Raw genomic sequence first — 15,565 nt, 5'->3', positions numbered from 1 at the left:
CTTTCCGGGGCCGCTCTAGGCCGCCCGGAGGCGGGCGCTGCTCGTTGGTATTTCCGGCAACGGAGTGCCAAGCCGAGGATGAGGGCTGGTCTTGGCGAGGAACCCGGGTAAAGGGCAGGGTGAGCCTGCTTGGAGCGCAGGGATCGCCGGAGGTTGCGCTGGCCCTTGAGTTCTTTCCCTGGGCCTCTCAGTACGGCCTCTGACTAGACCCAGGCTCCCGAGGTTCGCTAGCGTGGCTTTTCCTTGTCCTTCCTATCCCACCTCCCTCCCTGTTTACCCCCGCGAAGCAGTAAACACAACGGCCCGAATGTTGGGAAACCGCCCCTCTGCTTGCACTTTGTGACGCCCGCCTACCCTCAAGAGCCCCCCGCAGGGTCGTAGCCGGAGTGAGGAAGAATTACAGACCTAATGGCCCGGTTACCGTGAGACTGCAAGTTGGGAACTAGCGCATAGGTTCCTGCACAGTGTATAAAATACACGGACTGATTTAAGGCGAGGATCGCAGGCGCCTTGGTGATTGGAGGACCACAAGAAAGGAGTTCGGAATCCACTGTTTTGGGGGGAAGATGTGGGGAGAAGAGGCATTGAACATGGAATGGAAAGGAGAGACAGACTAGAAGAGAGCAGCGTTTCTGGTGGAAGGAATGTTGTTAGGTGCCTGGGGTGGATTTTCAGCTCATAGGGACCCCATGTGACAGATTAGGACTTCCAATTGGGTTTTCTAGGTTTTAATCTTTACAGAAGCTGATCTTCAGCTCTCTCTCCGATGGAGCCGCTGGGTGAGTTCCAACCTTCAACCTTTCAGTTAACAGCCTAGCGGTTAACCATTGCACCACCAGAGATCCTTGGTGGAAGGACTAGACCATGCAGAAAACAAGTATGTGTAAGGGTCAGTGCACGAAGAGAGGCAGGCAGTAGTGCTAGGACAGAAGCCCTTAGTGTGAAAGAGCACTGTAAAACTGAGTCACTTGTTATAACTGAAATGGCTGACACAGGTCTGAATCAGATTCCGTTTTGATCTAGGCCTCTGCTTCTGGTTTTTAGTGTATATAGCCTGTGACCACACTTTTGACCAAGATAACTTTGTCTACGACATTCTGAGCATTGGGGGAAACAGAGGAAACCAGCTCTGGAATGTAGTAGGAAACCGTGGCTAAGATTGACTGCCCCAGCCAATAGAAATTCTTGATAAATGAGTCTTACAGTGTCAACCAATCAAATGTACCCTGGTACTGTTTCCCCACCTTGTAGAAAGTTCTGATAAAAGACACGCACTTAAGCTCCCTCTTTGAGTGCCATTTTGGAGTTTCCCAATTTAAAAATCTTTGAATCTGAATATATCTCTTACTTTACAAAAACTCTGCTTCATTTTTAACAATAACTTGGTGTTAGAAGTGGGACCCAAGCAACAGCCTATGGCCTCAAAGCCCTAATTGGACGTGGGTGAAGGATCCCACCAAGCCCTTTAGTTTCTCCATCTCTGTGAGGAGCCTTTGAGGCCATTTGGTGAGTCCACCCAGTTATGGAGATCCAGCTCTTTATATTGCACCCCAGCTCCATTTTATTCAGATTTTGGTTTGTGTCTGTAGATGTTTGTATCTGTCTTTTTGCATGATCATGGGTTCTGCCAGATCTAAACCTGCAGATTTTCCCAGTGGATCTCCTGCCGCATGTCCAAGACTTAGGGGCCTCAATCATGTTTGCATTTAGAACTCTGCCATGCCCTGACCAAAGACAGTTTGTCTGACCAGTAGCCACTTTTGGATTTGGGAAAATTGGTATATCCGAGATCTAAATTAGAGAATCATATAACTAAACAAAAGGTTTAGTATGCTTATTTTGATTGGTATCTAGAAGTTTCTAAAAAAGTGTCAGTGATTCTAAATTGACTTTTTTACAAGACAGGGTACCCAAATTAGCCAAGATTCATATGCCTTTTAGGGAGGAAGCACACTAGGTAGTCCATGAGTCCACTCTTTCTGACCCATCTGCGCTTCCTCTATCTTTGTACCCTACTTTCCCTCCTATCCTGGAAAGGATCCTAATCTGTCTGAAATGCCGTTTGCAAATGATGATCTACCTCTTGACCCTAAACCTCTGGTATCTCAGATACCCTTTAAGGTCAAACTAGTTGAAGGGTGAGAGAACAAATCTTCTGTAATTATTTTTTTCTCTCTAGTCTAAAGCTGAATTAAGAACAATAGCTAACGAGTTTCCAAAACCCATTGAGAACCCTCAAAAATTTAAAGAGGAATTCTGCATTTTAATTCAGGCTTACCAGCCTGGTCTGGTTGATCTGTATCAGTTAATCCATATGCTAGTTGAATCACAAGAGGCACAAAATTGGATTAGTCTCACCAGTTGGAAAGAAGCTGATAAATCAATCGATCCCCAAAATCATGTCAATTCAGCAGCCTATTATGATAAATCAAAGGGTATTACTAAAAACAAACAAACTACTAGCTGCAATTCCAAAGGATTTCACCTGTAAAATTGAGTAGGGAATGATTCAGGAATGCAAACAAAAACCTGGTATAATCTTAAAGAAGGGCCTACCAAGGCTTTCTCTGAGCACTCTGGTCTAGAGCTTGCAAATGCCAGAATAGCTTTCTACTCTATGTTTATCAGTGGTCTCAAACCAGAATTGGCAATCTTAGTAACATGTCATTGACTGTACTAAAAGACTATTCCTGTAATTGAACTCACTAATATCACTGAAAAGATGGCCCACACTCTCCAAACAGATAAATCTAAGAAATAAAACCACATGGCTTGTTAGCTCCAACAGCTGCAAACTCTTTTTAGAGGCAATAATCCTAGGCCACCCACTTCTGGAGTGTGCCATTATTGCAAGAAACCTGGACACTGGAAAAACGGCTGGTGTAAATTGACAAATAAGATGCAAAACTCAGCGAAGGCTGAATCAAAATCCATCTATTGATGGGCTTCTGAGGGACCTATTTGGCTGCATCCTGCCTTAGTCTTAAATGACAAAGGTGAAACCACCTTAAAAATGAGGAAAACTGCACGTATTTAATAGACACTGGTGTCACACTTTCAGCCATAAGCAGCCCTCTCCCTCGAAGTAATAAAACTGTTGATGTTGTAGGGGTATCTAATATTGTGCAACATACACCCCGATCTATGCCAGTGTCAGTGTCCTTAGGACACTTATCTGAAAGCCACTTATTCCTCTTAGTTGATATTGCACCTGTCAATCTTTTGGGATAAAATTTATTAAATAAATGAGACTGTTCTATTATTTTTGATTAAAAAAAGGAAAATAACCCTCCAATTTTAAGAGAAACCCCAAATAAACCTCTTATGTCACTTAGAGGCTTTGACAATGGATAAGGACACCTGCTTTATAGAAAGAGCACCCACTGTTATCCTGTGGGCTTCTTTCTCCACAGATGTGGGAAGAATACGTAGTGCACAACCAATTAAAGTTCAAATTGACCCAAGAAACTGCTTCCCAGGATTTCTCAATACCCTTTAAGACGAGGCAATTCAAGGGTTAATCTCTGTAGTTAAGGAATCATTAATAAAGGGCTAATTATACTGTTATGGAAACCCTGGTAGCATAGTGCTTAAGAGCTACAGCTGCTAACCAAAAGGTTGGCAGTTCAAATCCACCAGGCACTCCTTGGAAACTAAGGGGCAGTTCCAGTCTGTCTCACAGGGTCACTGTGAGTCTGAATCAACTCGACAGCAACAGGTAATAATACCTTACACTAGCTCACAATACACCAATTCTTCCAGTTAAGAAACATAATGGAAAGAGTTGGGGATTTGTTCAAGATCTTAGGGCCAACAATCTGGTAATTCCCTGATTTCCAGTGGTTCCAAATTCTCATCTTTTATTGTCTCAAATACCTACTGAGACTAAGGTCTTTACTGTAGTGGAACTATGTAGTGCTTTCTTTAGTATCTCAGTCCCCCCGATGGTCAATATTTGCCTTCAGTTGGGACTGACTCCAATATACCTGGACCATCATGCCTCATAGCTTTACTGAATCTCCCAGCTATTTCTCCCAAGTCTTAAAAGCTGATTTACAGGAACTAATGTTTCCAAATAATTTTTTCTCATTCAGTGTGCTGATGATTTGCCACGTTGTTCCAGGAATTCCTCAGACGGTGTAGAAGAGTCTATGTATCTGCTTAATTGCTCGGCTGCTAGAGGGCACGAAGCCTCTAAAGATAAACTTCAATTTGTTAAAACCCAAGGTAAATATTTCGGCCACATTCTGACTTCACAGGGGATCCACTTAGATCCGCAAAGACGTCAAAAACATTTATAGCTATCCCTCGCGAATACAAAAAAAAAAAAGCTTAGAGATTTTTAGGCCTTTGTGGCTACTGCTACAACTGGATTCCAGACATTTCTTGATTGTTCAACTGTTCTATGTTTTGCTTAAAACAGAGAGCCTGGAGCCTCTGTGATGGATTCCCAAATAAATCGAATGTTTCCATGAACTTAAGATGACTCTAATCAAGCCCCTGGCTTTGAGCCTACCTAGCTATGACAAAACTTTTTCATTATTCATGAAAGAAAGGGAAATGTCTTTGCAGTCCTTACTCAGTCACATGGAAATCAGCAGAGACCTATTAGATATTATAATCTCCAATTACATCCCGGAGCCAAAGACTATCCACCTTGCTTGAGAGCAGTTGCAGCTACTGCCAAACTGTTTGGAGATACTGCTGACATTGTTAGGGGAAATAATTTAGACATACATTGCAAAAGACCTCTTTAAAGTGTTAAAAAACAGAGATGTCACTTTGAGGACTAAGGTGTGCCTGATCCAACCATGGTATTTTCAGTCACCTCATATGCATGCGAAAGCTGGACAATGAATAAGGAAGAATGAAAAAGAATCGATGCCTTTGAATTAGGGTGTTGCTGAAGAATATTGAATATACCATGGACTGCCAGAAGAATGAGCAAATCTGTCCTGGAAAAAGTACAGCCAGAGTGCTCTTTGGAAGTGAGGATGGCAAGACTTCATCTCACATACTTTGGACATGTTATCAGGGGGGACCACCCCTGGAAAAGACAACATGCTCAGTAAAGTAGAGAGTCAGTGAAAAAGAGGAAGACCCTCAACAAGATGGATTGATACAGTGGCTGCAACAATAAAAAAAAAGGCTCAAACAATGGTGAGGATGGTGCAGGACTAGGAAATGTCTCATCCTGTTGTACATAGGGTTACTATGAGTCAGAACTGAGTCCGTGGCACCTAACAACATCCTACCTTCAGTAGAATCCTTATTAAATTCTGTTCTTACTCAGCATCTCTGTTATCCAACTCACTTCTTATTAAATTCTTCTTTTATGCCGTCTGTACATTCATCCTTGTTGCAGCAGATTAGTCAATCCTGCAACTCTCTTACCTTTGCCAGATGGCGGAACTCCTGACCATGGTTGCCTAGATCTGACTGAACAACTGTTAATCCCTAGGGCTGATCTTAAAAGATGTTCCTATGCATAATCCAGATCTTGTTTTATTTACTGATAGGTCTTATTTAAGGACTTGTGAATGGGAAAAAGGCTTTGAGAGGCCAAACAGGAATGCCCTCATGCATTCCACCATTTTCCAAGCCATTCTTTCATAATTCTTGTTGAGGCAGCCTTACGTAAGTCCCTGGCATATAGCCAATATTGTTCACCACTACTGTAAAACCTCTGCCCTCTCACTGCAGGGCGCAGAGATCTGCTTGGTTCTGCTGCCACCCAGTACTCACCTTGTATGTAAGTATTCCTAATAAACTCATTTGCTGCCAGCCTGAAGTCGTCTGCCTCTTTCTTCAGTCTCCCATTGCCCTGCATTTTTGGAGGCAAGTTACAAGTCCAGGCCAGCCAGGAGACCAAGGGAATTGCATGTGGGAGTGAGGCCTCTGCGAGGGAAATCCCCGGTTGTCCAGCGACCTTCACGTGGGGAGTTCTGGCCCGTATGCTTGATGAATGTGGACTGCCATGTGAGTATAGGAACACCCCAAAAATGCCAAGCAGCATAGCTCGGTTGTGGGAAGACATACGCCTTTGTAAGTGTGGAAAAGAAGCTAGGAAGCAGCCGTAGGGTTGCCACTGCTCTGGGCCATTTGGCTGCTTACCAGTGCCCAGCTAGCTGCTGAAACACATGTGAGAGCTTTGCAGGAAGACTTAAAATTGCAAAGGGATGTGTGGCAGTCATGTGTGGTTACAACCGACCTGTTGAGCAGCCGTGTCCACAGCTGGAAACTCTTGACTGCAGGTTTGTGAAGACGGGGGAAGGAAAATGCCAAAGGCCAAAATCAGGGCAGTGTTGATGAAAGATGACTGGGACACAAAAATTTGGAGTCCTTGGGAGAGCAAATCTAGTAGTGACTCAGGTGTGGACGTGATAGTCAAGGAGGAGCCTGGATTTACAGAGTGGACACTCCGGGCATAGCCACTCATTACCCATAAAATGAAAGCTACTTGCAAGTGCGTTGACTATAGACAAGAAATCCCACCCACCAGGTGCAGGACGATATGGGAATATACCCCCACTGAGTTGAATGAATTGTGTGGGAAATTGCATCAGAAAGGGAAGGAAACTATTGCGGCTTGGTTACTATGTGGGATATCAGGGGAGACGGTGTCTCTTTATTTAAATAGAACTGAGGCAGAAAAAGTGAGTAGTATAGTCACTCACCCCCCCTCCCCAGCAGCATTTACACACAGCTCAAAGGAGGGCACACACACCCTCACAGATTGGATCATCTCGTGTTGTAGAAACACGTGGCCAAATGAAGGGGATCTTCTCCATATAACTGATAAGCGGTCTTCTGTAGAGGAGTTACAGTAACTAATACGGGAGCTAGGTATGTGCCACACCATTTATGCCGAGCAGTTCTGGGGACCAGACAATGAACTCTTTACTGCAGGAATGAAAGCAGAGGTCCTACAGACAGCCCCACCTTCCTGATAGAGTTAGTCCGTTAGTGGGCCAGATGGTCTACTAGGTGGGACAAACAATAGCCAACTTGGGTGAAACTGAGATGGCTAGAGAGAAGGGGCTGTGAGCTGGGAGAAGAGAGAGAGATAAATAAATAAATAAAAAGCTAAAAACCTTATAAGACGACCGTCCAAGGGCCCCTTGAAAGTACCTGAAAGCAGATGTGGGCAGACTTAGTGGCTGCCAGAATGGCAGTGAAAAAGATAAACAACCGAATGTGGTTTTGGTCAGCCTTTGGAAGAATCTAAAGCCAGTGCAACAATACCGCCCTCTGAGTCCCACTGCCCCTCATGAGGAAGTGGCCCTTGCCCCAGGGTGGACCCCATCAATCCCTAGGGACTAGGGATGGGGCTGAGGTCACCTGCAGATCAGGGCCCTACAGGGGGAATAGAGGCCCCATGTACAGGTAACAATACATTGGTCAAGAGCAAACAAGCAGCAGGTGCTGGCTCTGGCTGATACAGGGGAGTAGTGCACCTTTATCTTTGGGAACCCTGAACAGTTCTGAGGGCCTCCCTTGGCAACTGACAGTCCATCTGTGTACATCAGGTACTCCGGACCCTACAAATAGGACATACTCCCCCTAAGCCGTATCAAGTTTATATCTGCCCAGCACCGGAATACATTCTAGGGGTGGATGTCCTCATGGCACTGACTTTGACCACATCTGTGGGAGAATTCTGACTGCAGATGAAGGTGGTAAAAGCAATCTTGAGGGGGAACATGGCATGGGAACCAGTGACCCTGCCCCCACCACAAAGACTGGTAGACATCAGGCAATATAATTTGCCCGGAGGACATAAAGATATCAGTGAAACCATTTTTGAATCAAAAAGGGTAGGCATCCTCTAGGAAGCCCACAGTGCTTTCGGTTAGCCCTGTGCAGACTGTGAAGAAACCAGGTCCTGGTGTATGACCATGGACTAGAGAGAACTTAACAAGGTAGTTTCTTCTATACATGCTGCCGTGCCAAACATAACTTCCTTGTTGGAAGCCTTTAGTAGAGATCTGGGCAGGTGTCATGCTGTGCTAGACATGGCCAATGCATTCTACATATTTCCACTATTTGTCATGGTATGGTTGCTAGGGATCTGACTCCTTCCCTGCTACTGTCTGTCGATTTCATTACACTGATGACATCATGCTAACGGCTGAAGATATTTCTCTGTTACAGGAGCGTCTAGATGCCATAATCATCCATCTACAGTGGAGAGGATGGACCGTGAATCCCCCAAAAGTGCAGGGGCTGAGAACGAGGTACAATGGCATTACCAGGCCACAGGCCTTGTGGAAGGGAAGAGTGGTGTCCTAAAACAACAAATACGAACCCTTATGGGCTAAGGCTAGCCTGGCAGGGTAGACCAAGGTGTTACCTGAGGCTTTGAGGTTAATAAATTCATGTCCCAATGGGGCTTTAGCCCCATATACCAGACTAGTATCCCCGAGTGACCCTCCAACAATGATACCAGTGACATCACAGGCTCTAGAAGCATATCCACCAAGATTATTACCGAAAAAAAAAAAAAGCATGGTCCTCTGGACACCTCAGTATCTGGCACTGGGAGGTGGAACAATCTATTGGCATCTGTTGTGGGTTATTTACCCCACTGGGGTGGATTGGTTACTTCATGCCTGGAGGCAGAGGAATTAACCACCCACCATCCTGCATGGAGAACCCCGACAGTCATACTTTACATGGAAAAGAACAACGGCCAAATCACGAGGGAGGAAAGTGGGTCTCCTTTCCTGGCACACAGCAAAATGGGTGACTTTACTCACAACTCCTCCTGACCTCCCCAGGGCAGCATGTATGGTACACTCAGCCAGGAAAAATGCCTAAAGCGGCTGCTGTTCTCACCACCCAAGGGGATGCCATTAATATGATCCTAATAAAGGGTTACCCCTCTTGGCACCTATTAAACACCTGTCTTTCCGACCGTAGGTATGGCCTACTCTGCTTTCTTCCCTTCGGGGCTGCCAGAGTCTTCCTAGAGTGGGCTCACAGCTTCGCTGTAGTCCACAACAAAAGCAGCTGCTGGGTCTGTGGACAACTCCCCTTCTCAAGCACCGAAGGCATGCCTTAGAGCATGGAGCCTCTGACCAGAACCAATTGGGCTGCTGTGAGAGACATTTAACGAGGTATTAAAGCATCTTTAACTAATTGGGGTTGTAAAGAGGGATCAGTCCCTGGATAAGAACATCATGCTTGGCAGAGTACAGGGTCAGTGGAAAACAGGAAGACCCGCAGTGAGGTGGATTGACACAGTGGCTGCAACAATGAGCTCAAGCACAGCAGCAATGGTGAGGATGGCTCAGGACCAGGCAGTGTTTCGTTCTGTTGTGCATAGAGTCGCTATGAGTCAGAACCGACTCGACAGCACCTAACAACAACAACAACTAATTGGGGTATAACGGGGGCGGGGGGGAAAGGGCACAACATCACCTTTTCTTGGACTCAGACTGTCACAGACACCCACATCTTGATAAGAGACTGCAATGCCTCTCAGTTGTGGCCATGAGAGGATGTTTACCACATCTGGGATGATTTAGGTTGGTTGGTACCTGAACAGGGTGTATTGGGGAAACCCGCTTTTGTTTGTTTTGAACAAAGTGAAATGCCACGGGTTCTCTTATCTCCCTCCAAATTCTCCTCCCGCATACTGGGCTGGACTCCTGTGTCCCACTGTCGACAGGTTGTTTATACTGGCTTCATTGAATGAATTCGGAAATATCCCTTCCTTTTCTATGTTCTGAAATAATTTGAATAGTACAGGTGTGAGCTCTTCTCTGAACTTTTGGTAGACTTTTTCAGTGAAGCCCTCTGGGTCAGGATATTTTTTGTTGTTGGAAGTTTTTGTTTTTTTTTTTTCAATCTTTTGTTCTGGGTCTCATCAGATTTTCTACCTGTTTGTGTTAGTTTAGGTAGGTAGTGTGTTTCTAGAAATTTGTCCATTTCCTCTAGGTTTTCAAATTTGTTAAAAATTTGTTTTTCATTGTACCCTGTTATGATCCTTTTTATTTCAGTTAGGTCTGTTGTAATGTCCCCCATTTCATTTCTTATTTGGGTTATTTGCTTCCTTTCCTGTTTTTCTTTTGTCAGTTTGGCCAGTGGTTTGTAGATTTTGTTGATCCTTTCAAAGAACCAACTTTTGGTTTTGTTGATTCTTTCTATTGTTTTTCTATACTCTATTTCATTTATTTCTGCTCTGATCTTTATTATTTCCTTCCTGCTGGTGGCTTTGGGCTTCTTTTGCTGTTCTCTATCCATTTGAGTTGTGGGGCTAACGTTTTGATTTTGTCACTTCTTTTTCATGTGTGTGTCTATTGCTATAAATTGACCTCAGAGCACTGCCTTTTCAGTGTTCCAAAGGTTTTGGTATGATGTGTTTTCATTCTCATTTGATTCTATGAATTGTTTTATTCCAATTTCACAATTTTTCTGCCGACACACAGCTTAAATCTATTGAGAAACCATTTTAATTCTCCTGAATCCAGATTTCTGGGTCCATGGAGTTGGGGTAACCACCCAGACCATTTACCGTTAGGTGTCCTTTTGAACCTTGAGCCTCGAAGAAACTGCTTTCTAAAAGTCACCTTTGAGTCAACATTGGTCTAGATACACTAGTAAAACTGCTTTCCCTTGGGCATTGTGCTCTCTTGAAGAATTCAGTGAGTTTCAAGAAACAGATTCCAAAGGTTAGTCTGGGAGCTGTGTATATGGTAAATTGGTAATTATTTTAATTATTCTTCAAGACAATGCTGTATAAAAATCCTTCTTGGCCACAAATTTATCAGTTCTGTTCTGACCCTTTTTTTCATAGCAATGCCAATAAGATACGGTGTAATAGTGTTTCAAGGTTCTCTCATCTTTGGAAAATTTTCGACTTTCTAGTTGAAATATTGAAGTTGTCATGGATTCCATTTTACCTGGATCTACAGTCAACACCCATGGAGGTGGCAATCAAGAAACTGAATGAGCATTGCATTGGGCAAATCTGCTGCAAAAGACTTCTTTAAAGTATTAAAAAGCAAAGATGTCATTTTGAGGCCTAAGGTGCACCTGACTCAAGCCATGGTGTTTTCAATCGCCTCACATGCATGCAAAAGATGGACAATGAAAAAGAATTGATGCATTTGAATTATGATGTTGGAGAAGAATATTGAATATAACATGGACTTCCAGAAGAATGAACAAATCTGTCATGGAAGAAGTATAGCCAGAATGTTCTTTAGAAGGGAGGATGGCGAGACTTCACCTCATGTATTTTGGACATATTATCAGGAGGGACCAGACCCTGGAGAAAGACATCATGCTTGGTAAAGTAGATGATCAAAAGAGATGGATTGACACAGTGGATGCAACGATGGGCTCAAGTATAGTAAGGATTGTGAGGATGGCGCAGGACCAGACAGTGTTTCATTCTGTTGTACCTAGGGTCACTATGTGTGGGAATTGACTTGACAGCACCTAACAACAGTTGAAATGTTACCCCAGTTTGCAAATCACATATTAAATAAACTTCAATCAATTTCTATTACTGGCTTAATAAGATTTTTGTTTTAACGCTATGCATTCAAATAAATAAGGAGTGTTCTAGGGTAAAAACATCACAAAGTTTAGCAAAGCAAAAAGAAACGTTTTATTCGGCATGTGTTCAAAGAGGCAAAAGTGTGAAACAGACAAGCATGCTGCTAGAGCCACGTCTGCCTGAGTCCAAGGAACATTACAGAACCATGAGTATATGTTAAACATTACAAATGGGCAAAACCATTGAAACCCTCTCCTTCACAGATTGTTAAGTCACCATGATTTTACATTTTGAATCATCTTTCTTAACAATCATTGGTACAGGTTTCAGTAACAACAATCAGGAGGGTCTTCATTGGTCCAACAAATCTTACTATTCACTAAATGCTAATAGAAAAAGATAAGAGTGGAAAATATGTGGATATTTTGTGCTCTGTCTATGATTTGTTTATGTGAAAGTTTCCCTAAAAGATATTTTCCAAGATTGTCCTAGCTATTGTCTTTATACCTCAGGGCCTAGTAGATGTGTCCTTGTGAGAACTTGTGACTCCAGCTCCAGCTGGGTGACATTCTTTATGCTCAAGGGTGGGGAATAATGGCCTCACTATTATCTCCTAAGTCAGGAAGACTGAAGAATTGATGCATTTGACTTTTACAGGGATCACCATAGAGGGTGCCAGACAGAGCTGGAGAAAAAGGTAGAACAAAATTTAACTCACAATAAAAGACCAGAGTTACTGGTCTGAAAGAGGCTGGAGAAACCCTGAGAGTATAGCCCCTGGACACTCTTAACTCAGTACTGAAGTCACTATTGAGGTTCACCCTTCAGCCAAAGATTAGACAGGCTCATAAAACAAAATGAGACTAAATGGGCAAGGACAAGAAGGCAGGAAGGGACAGGAAAGCTGGTAATGGGGAACCCAAGGTCGAGAAGGGAAGGGTTGACACATCGTGTAGTTGATAACCAATGTCACAAAACAATATATGTATTATTGTTTAATGAGAAACTGATTTGCTCTGTAAACCATCTAAAGCACGATTTAAAAAAAAGTAAGTAAAATTTCAAAAAAATTGATGCATTTGAATTATGGCGTTGGTGAAGAACGAACAAATCTGTCTTGGAGGAAATACAACCAGAATGCTCCTCAGAAGGGAGGATCAAGAGACTTCGTCTCACGTGCTTTGGACATGTTATCAGGAGGGATCAGTCCCTGGAGGAGGATATGCTTGGCAGAGGGTCAGCAAAAAAGAGGAAGACCCTCAATGGGATGGATTGACACAGTGGCCACAACAATGGACTCAAACATAGTAACAACTGGGAGTATGGTGCAGGGCTGGGAACTGTTTGGTTTTGTTGCACATAGTAGGATCGCTATGAGCTGGAACCAACTAGACAGCATCTAACAACAACATGCACTCAAACTCTCTGAATTGACATTCACAAGACCCTCTGTTTCTTCTGAGAAGCTTAAATTTCAATTGACTTGCATACCTTCATAAAATAACTTCGAAGTGACAGAAAAAATGCTGTGTTCTGTTCTTTTTTTCTCCTTTCTGTCTGCCCTTTGCTTGCTATAAAAACTTAGCTTGCTCCCGTTCAGGGAAGTGTTTTTTGCTGGGAGAAGTGCTTCCATCCATAGATGTTTTCGAAACCAAATAAACTCCATAAAATTAACATTGTCAGAATATTTTTTAAACACATCGATGAGAAAAATAGGAGAAACTTTTAAGTATCTCAGCAGGTCTCCATCAGGTGTGAAAGAAAAAAGTTAATAACAGACATCTTACTTTGATTTTAAGGGTTTTTTCTTACCCCAAGCCCAAAAATTAACTGGGGAGAAGAAAGCCTGATCCACTTTGCAAATGTATTGACTTTCTTTTTTCCACCAGAAACTGCTCTGCAGCATTGTAAATTTGTCTCTTCCAGCTAGAAAAGGGTAGCCAGTAACAAACCCATAACTCGTGATTTAATGAAAAATACTGCTTCCTTAATTTTAATTTCAAGAGGTCTCATAGCTACAAATGAGTAAAGTGCCAAATTTTCAGGAGTTACAGTTTAATGTTAACTCAGTTAAGTACTTCGTCAGTATGGGAACTTGTATTTATTAAGGAAATAAATCTGTGAAATCTCCAATCCTTGGGAGCGTTTTTATTGCAGGGAAATGCACGCACCCTCCTCCAATTTGCAAATTGTTTATTAAATCACGAAACAAGCAAATATCTTTTTGTGCAAATTCAAAGGTTTTTTTTTTTTTTTTAACAATTTTAACTAGCCTACTTTGAGCCACTGTTTTCAAAAACAAAATGATCTCCCTGCATGCATACAGAATGACTGCTAATAAACTTTAGGTTTCAATGTCTTTGTGTTTTGATTATTTTTATTACTGTTGAGGCTGAAATCTTTACGGAAGCCGACTGCAACATCCTTTTCCGGCTGATCTGCTAGTGGGTTGGAACCGTAAACCGCAAACCTTTCCGTTAGCAGCAAAACGCTTTAATTAATCAGCGCGCAACCAGAGACTCCTTAAATCCACAGGTTAAACTCAGGGATTCGGAAACAGAGAAGCAAAGACCTCCAGCGCTCCTAGAGAGGACCCCCAGGCGTAGCGCAGTTCCAGAAGGCGGGGTGTGACGCACTTCCGGCTTTTGGGACGCGGTTCTGGCAGTCGGAGGTCGTAGGTGAGACTCCGGTGCCCTTCGACGCTCAGGCTCACCTCCCTTTTCTATCCCAGCGCGCCCAGATATCTCCGGGGTTCACGGTGAGACTCGGGTCCGGTCAGGGAGGGCGAGCGGGAACAGGTGGAGGTGTCCGACTGTGCTCCGCGATCCCCCTCTCCACGACCGCCCGCAAGCAGGATGATGGAGAGTCCACGTTCCTACTTTGTTTCAGCCTCGACTGTAGTAAGTGCTGTCTACCTAGTGACACATGCCAGGATCTAGGGTGAGAGGAAACGCATTTCAAGAGGTTTGTTTATGTGAAAGTTTCCCTAAAAGGTATTTTCCAAGATTGTCCTAGCTATTGTCTTTATACCTCAGGGCCTAGTAGATGTGTCATTGTGAGAACTTGTGACTCCAGCTCCAGCTGGGTGACATTCTTTATGCTCAAGGGTAGGGAATAATGGCCTCACTATTATCTCCTAAGTCAGGAAGACTGAAGAATTGATGCATTTGACTTTTACAGGGATCACCATAGAGGATGCCAGACAGAGCTGGAGAAAAAGGTAGAACAAAATTCTAACTCACAATAAAAGACCAGAGTTACTGTGATGAGATGTCTGTGAGACCCAAGAGGGGCTGTCTGCGTGCCCCTCCTTGCCCCGCCCCCCGTCCATCCTCGGTTTTGAGTCCAAGGGGTCGCGGACCAAACAACGCTAGTCTAATTTCTGTGCCACCTAGTTGTCGCTATTTGCTTTCTTTCTGATGAGAGCTTATTTTTGGCTTCCTCAGGACCCGGAGGTATAAAATGCAAAGAGCCTAGAGGATACCAAGCTCAACGGTCTTTTTATTTATCATTTTTTTTAAAGCGGACACGTTTGGTATGTCTCAAATGTTTGCATATCAACTCCTCACATCATCTCAAATCCTCCCTCCTGCCCGAAACAGTGGTGAATGAAGAGTGTTTGAAGCGTAGAGAATAAAAATTACTTGGATGCAGTAGGAAAAGATTACGCTACCCTTTTCCTTTCAGCTTCTTGAATTTGTGAAGGGTTTTTAAGTGAGCGATTTAATTTCAGAAATTCATGGATTTTTCAGTTGTGAGAGGTTACAGTGCCTGACTTGGAGGAATGAGTAATGAAGGGAGTTTGTAGGTGGTGCAATGGAAAGTGAGTTGGGCCATTAGGAAACAGGTCACCAGTACTCTGCCATTGATTCCCCCACATGTCCGTCAATTTGTCGAACTGTGGAGGGCTTGTGTGTTGCTGTGATGCTGGAAGCTGTGCCACCAGCAGGGTCACCCATGGCGGACAGGTTTCAGCTGAGCTTCCAGACTAAGACAGACTAGGAAGAAGGACCTGGCAATCTACTTCTAAAAAGAATTAGCCAGTGAAAACCTTAT

At 43.5% G+C, this 15,565-nt stretch overlaps 1 long non-coding RNA gene across 2 annotated transcripts; it reads left to right on the top strand.

Annotated features, from left to right (window-relative positions):
• The first annotated feature begins 72 nt into the window (after positions 1 to 72).
• LOC126087259 (uncharacterized) lies at positions 73 to 11,704 on the top strand. Of its 2 annotated transcripts, XR_007519696.1 has the most exons (7): positions 73 to 222; positions 742 to 779; positions 4,095 to 4,227; positions 5,813 to 5,979; positions 8,155 to 8,237; positions 8,923 to 9,119; positions 10,802 to 11,704. It is a non-coding gene; the product is annotated as an uncharacterized LOC126087259 (long non-coding RNA). The 2 variants fall into 2 exon arrangements; XR_007519695.1 differs by lacking the exons at positions 5,813 to 5,979; positions 8,155 to 8,237; positions 8,923 to 9,119; positions 10,802 to 11,704 and having other exon boundaries at positions 4,095 to 5,790.
• The last annotated feature ends 3,861 nt before the right edge of the window (positions 11,705 to 15,565 follow it).

Source organism: Elephas maximus, chromosome 12 (assembly GCF_024166365.1).
Source record: "Elephas maximus indicus isolate mEleMax1 chromosome 12, mEleMax1 primary haplotype, whole genome shotgun sequence".
In the NCBI taxonomy this organism is placed as follows: domain Eukaryota; kingdom Metazoa; phylum Chordata; class Mammalia; order Proboscidea; family Elephantidae; genus Elephas; species Elephas maximus.
This window is presented reverse-complemented; position numbering and strand designations above follow the sequence as displayed.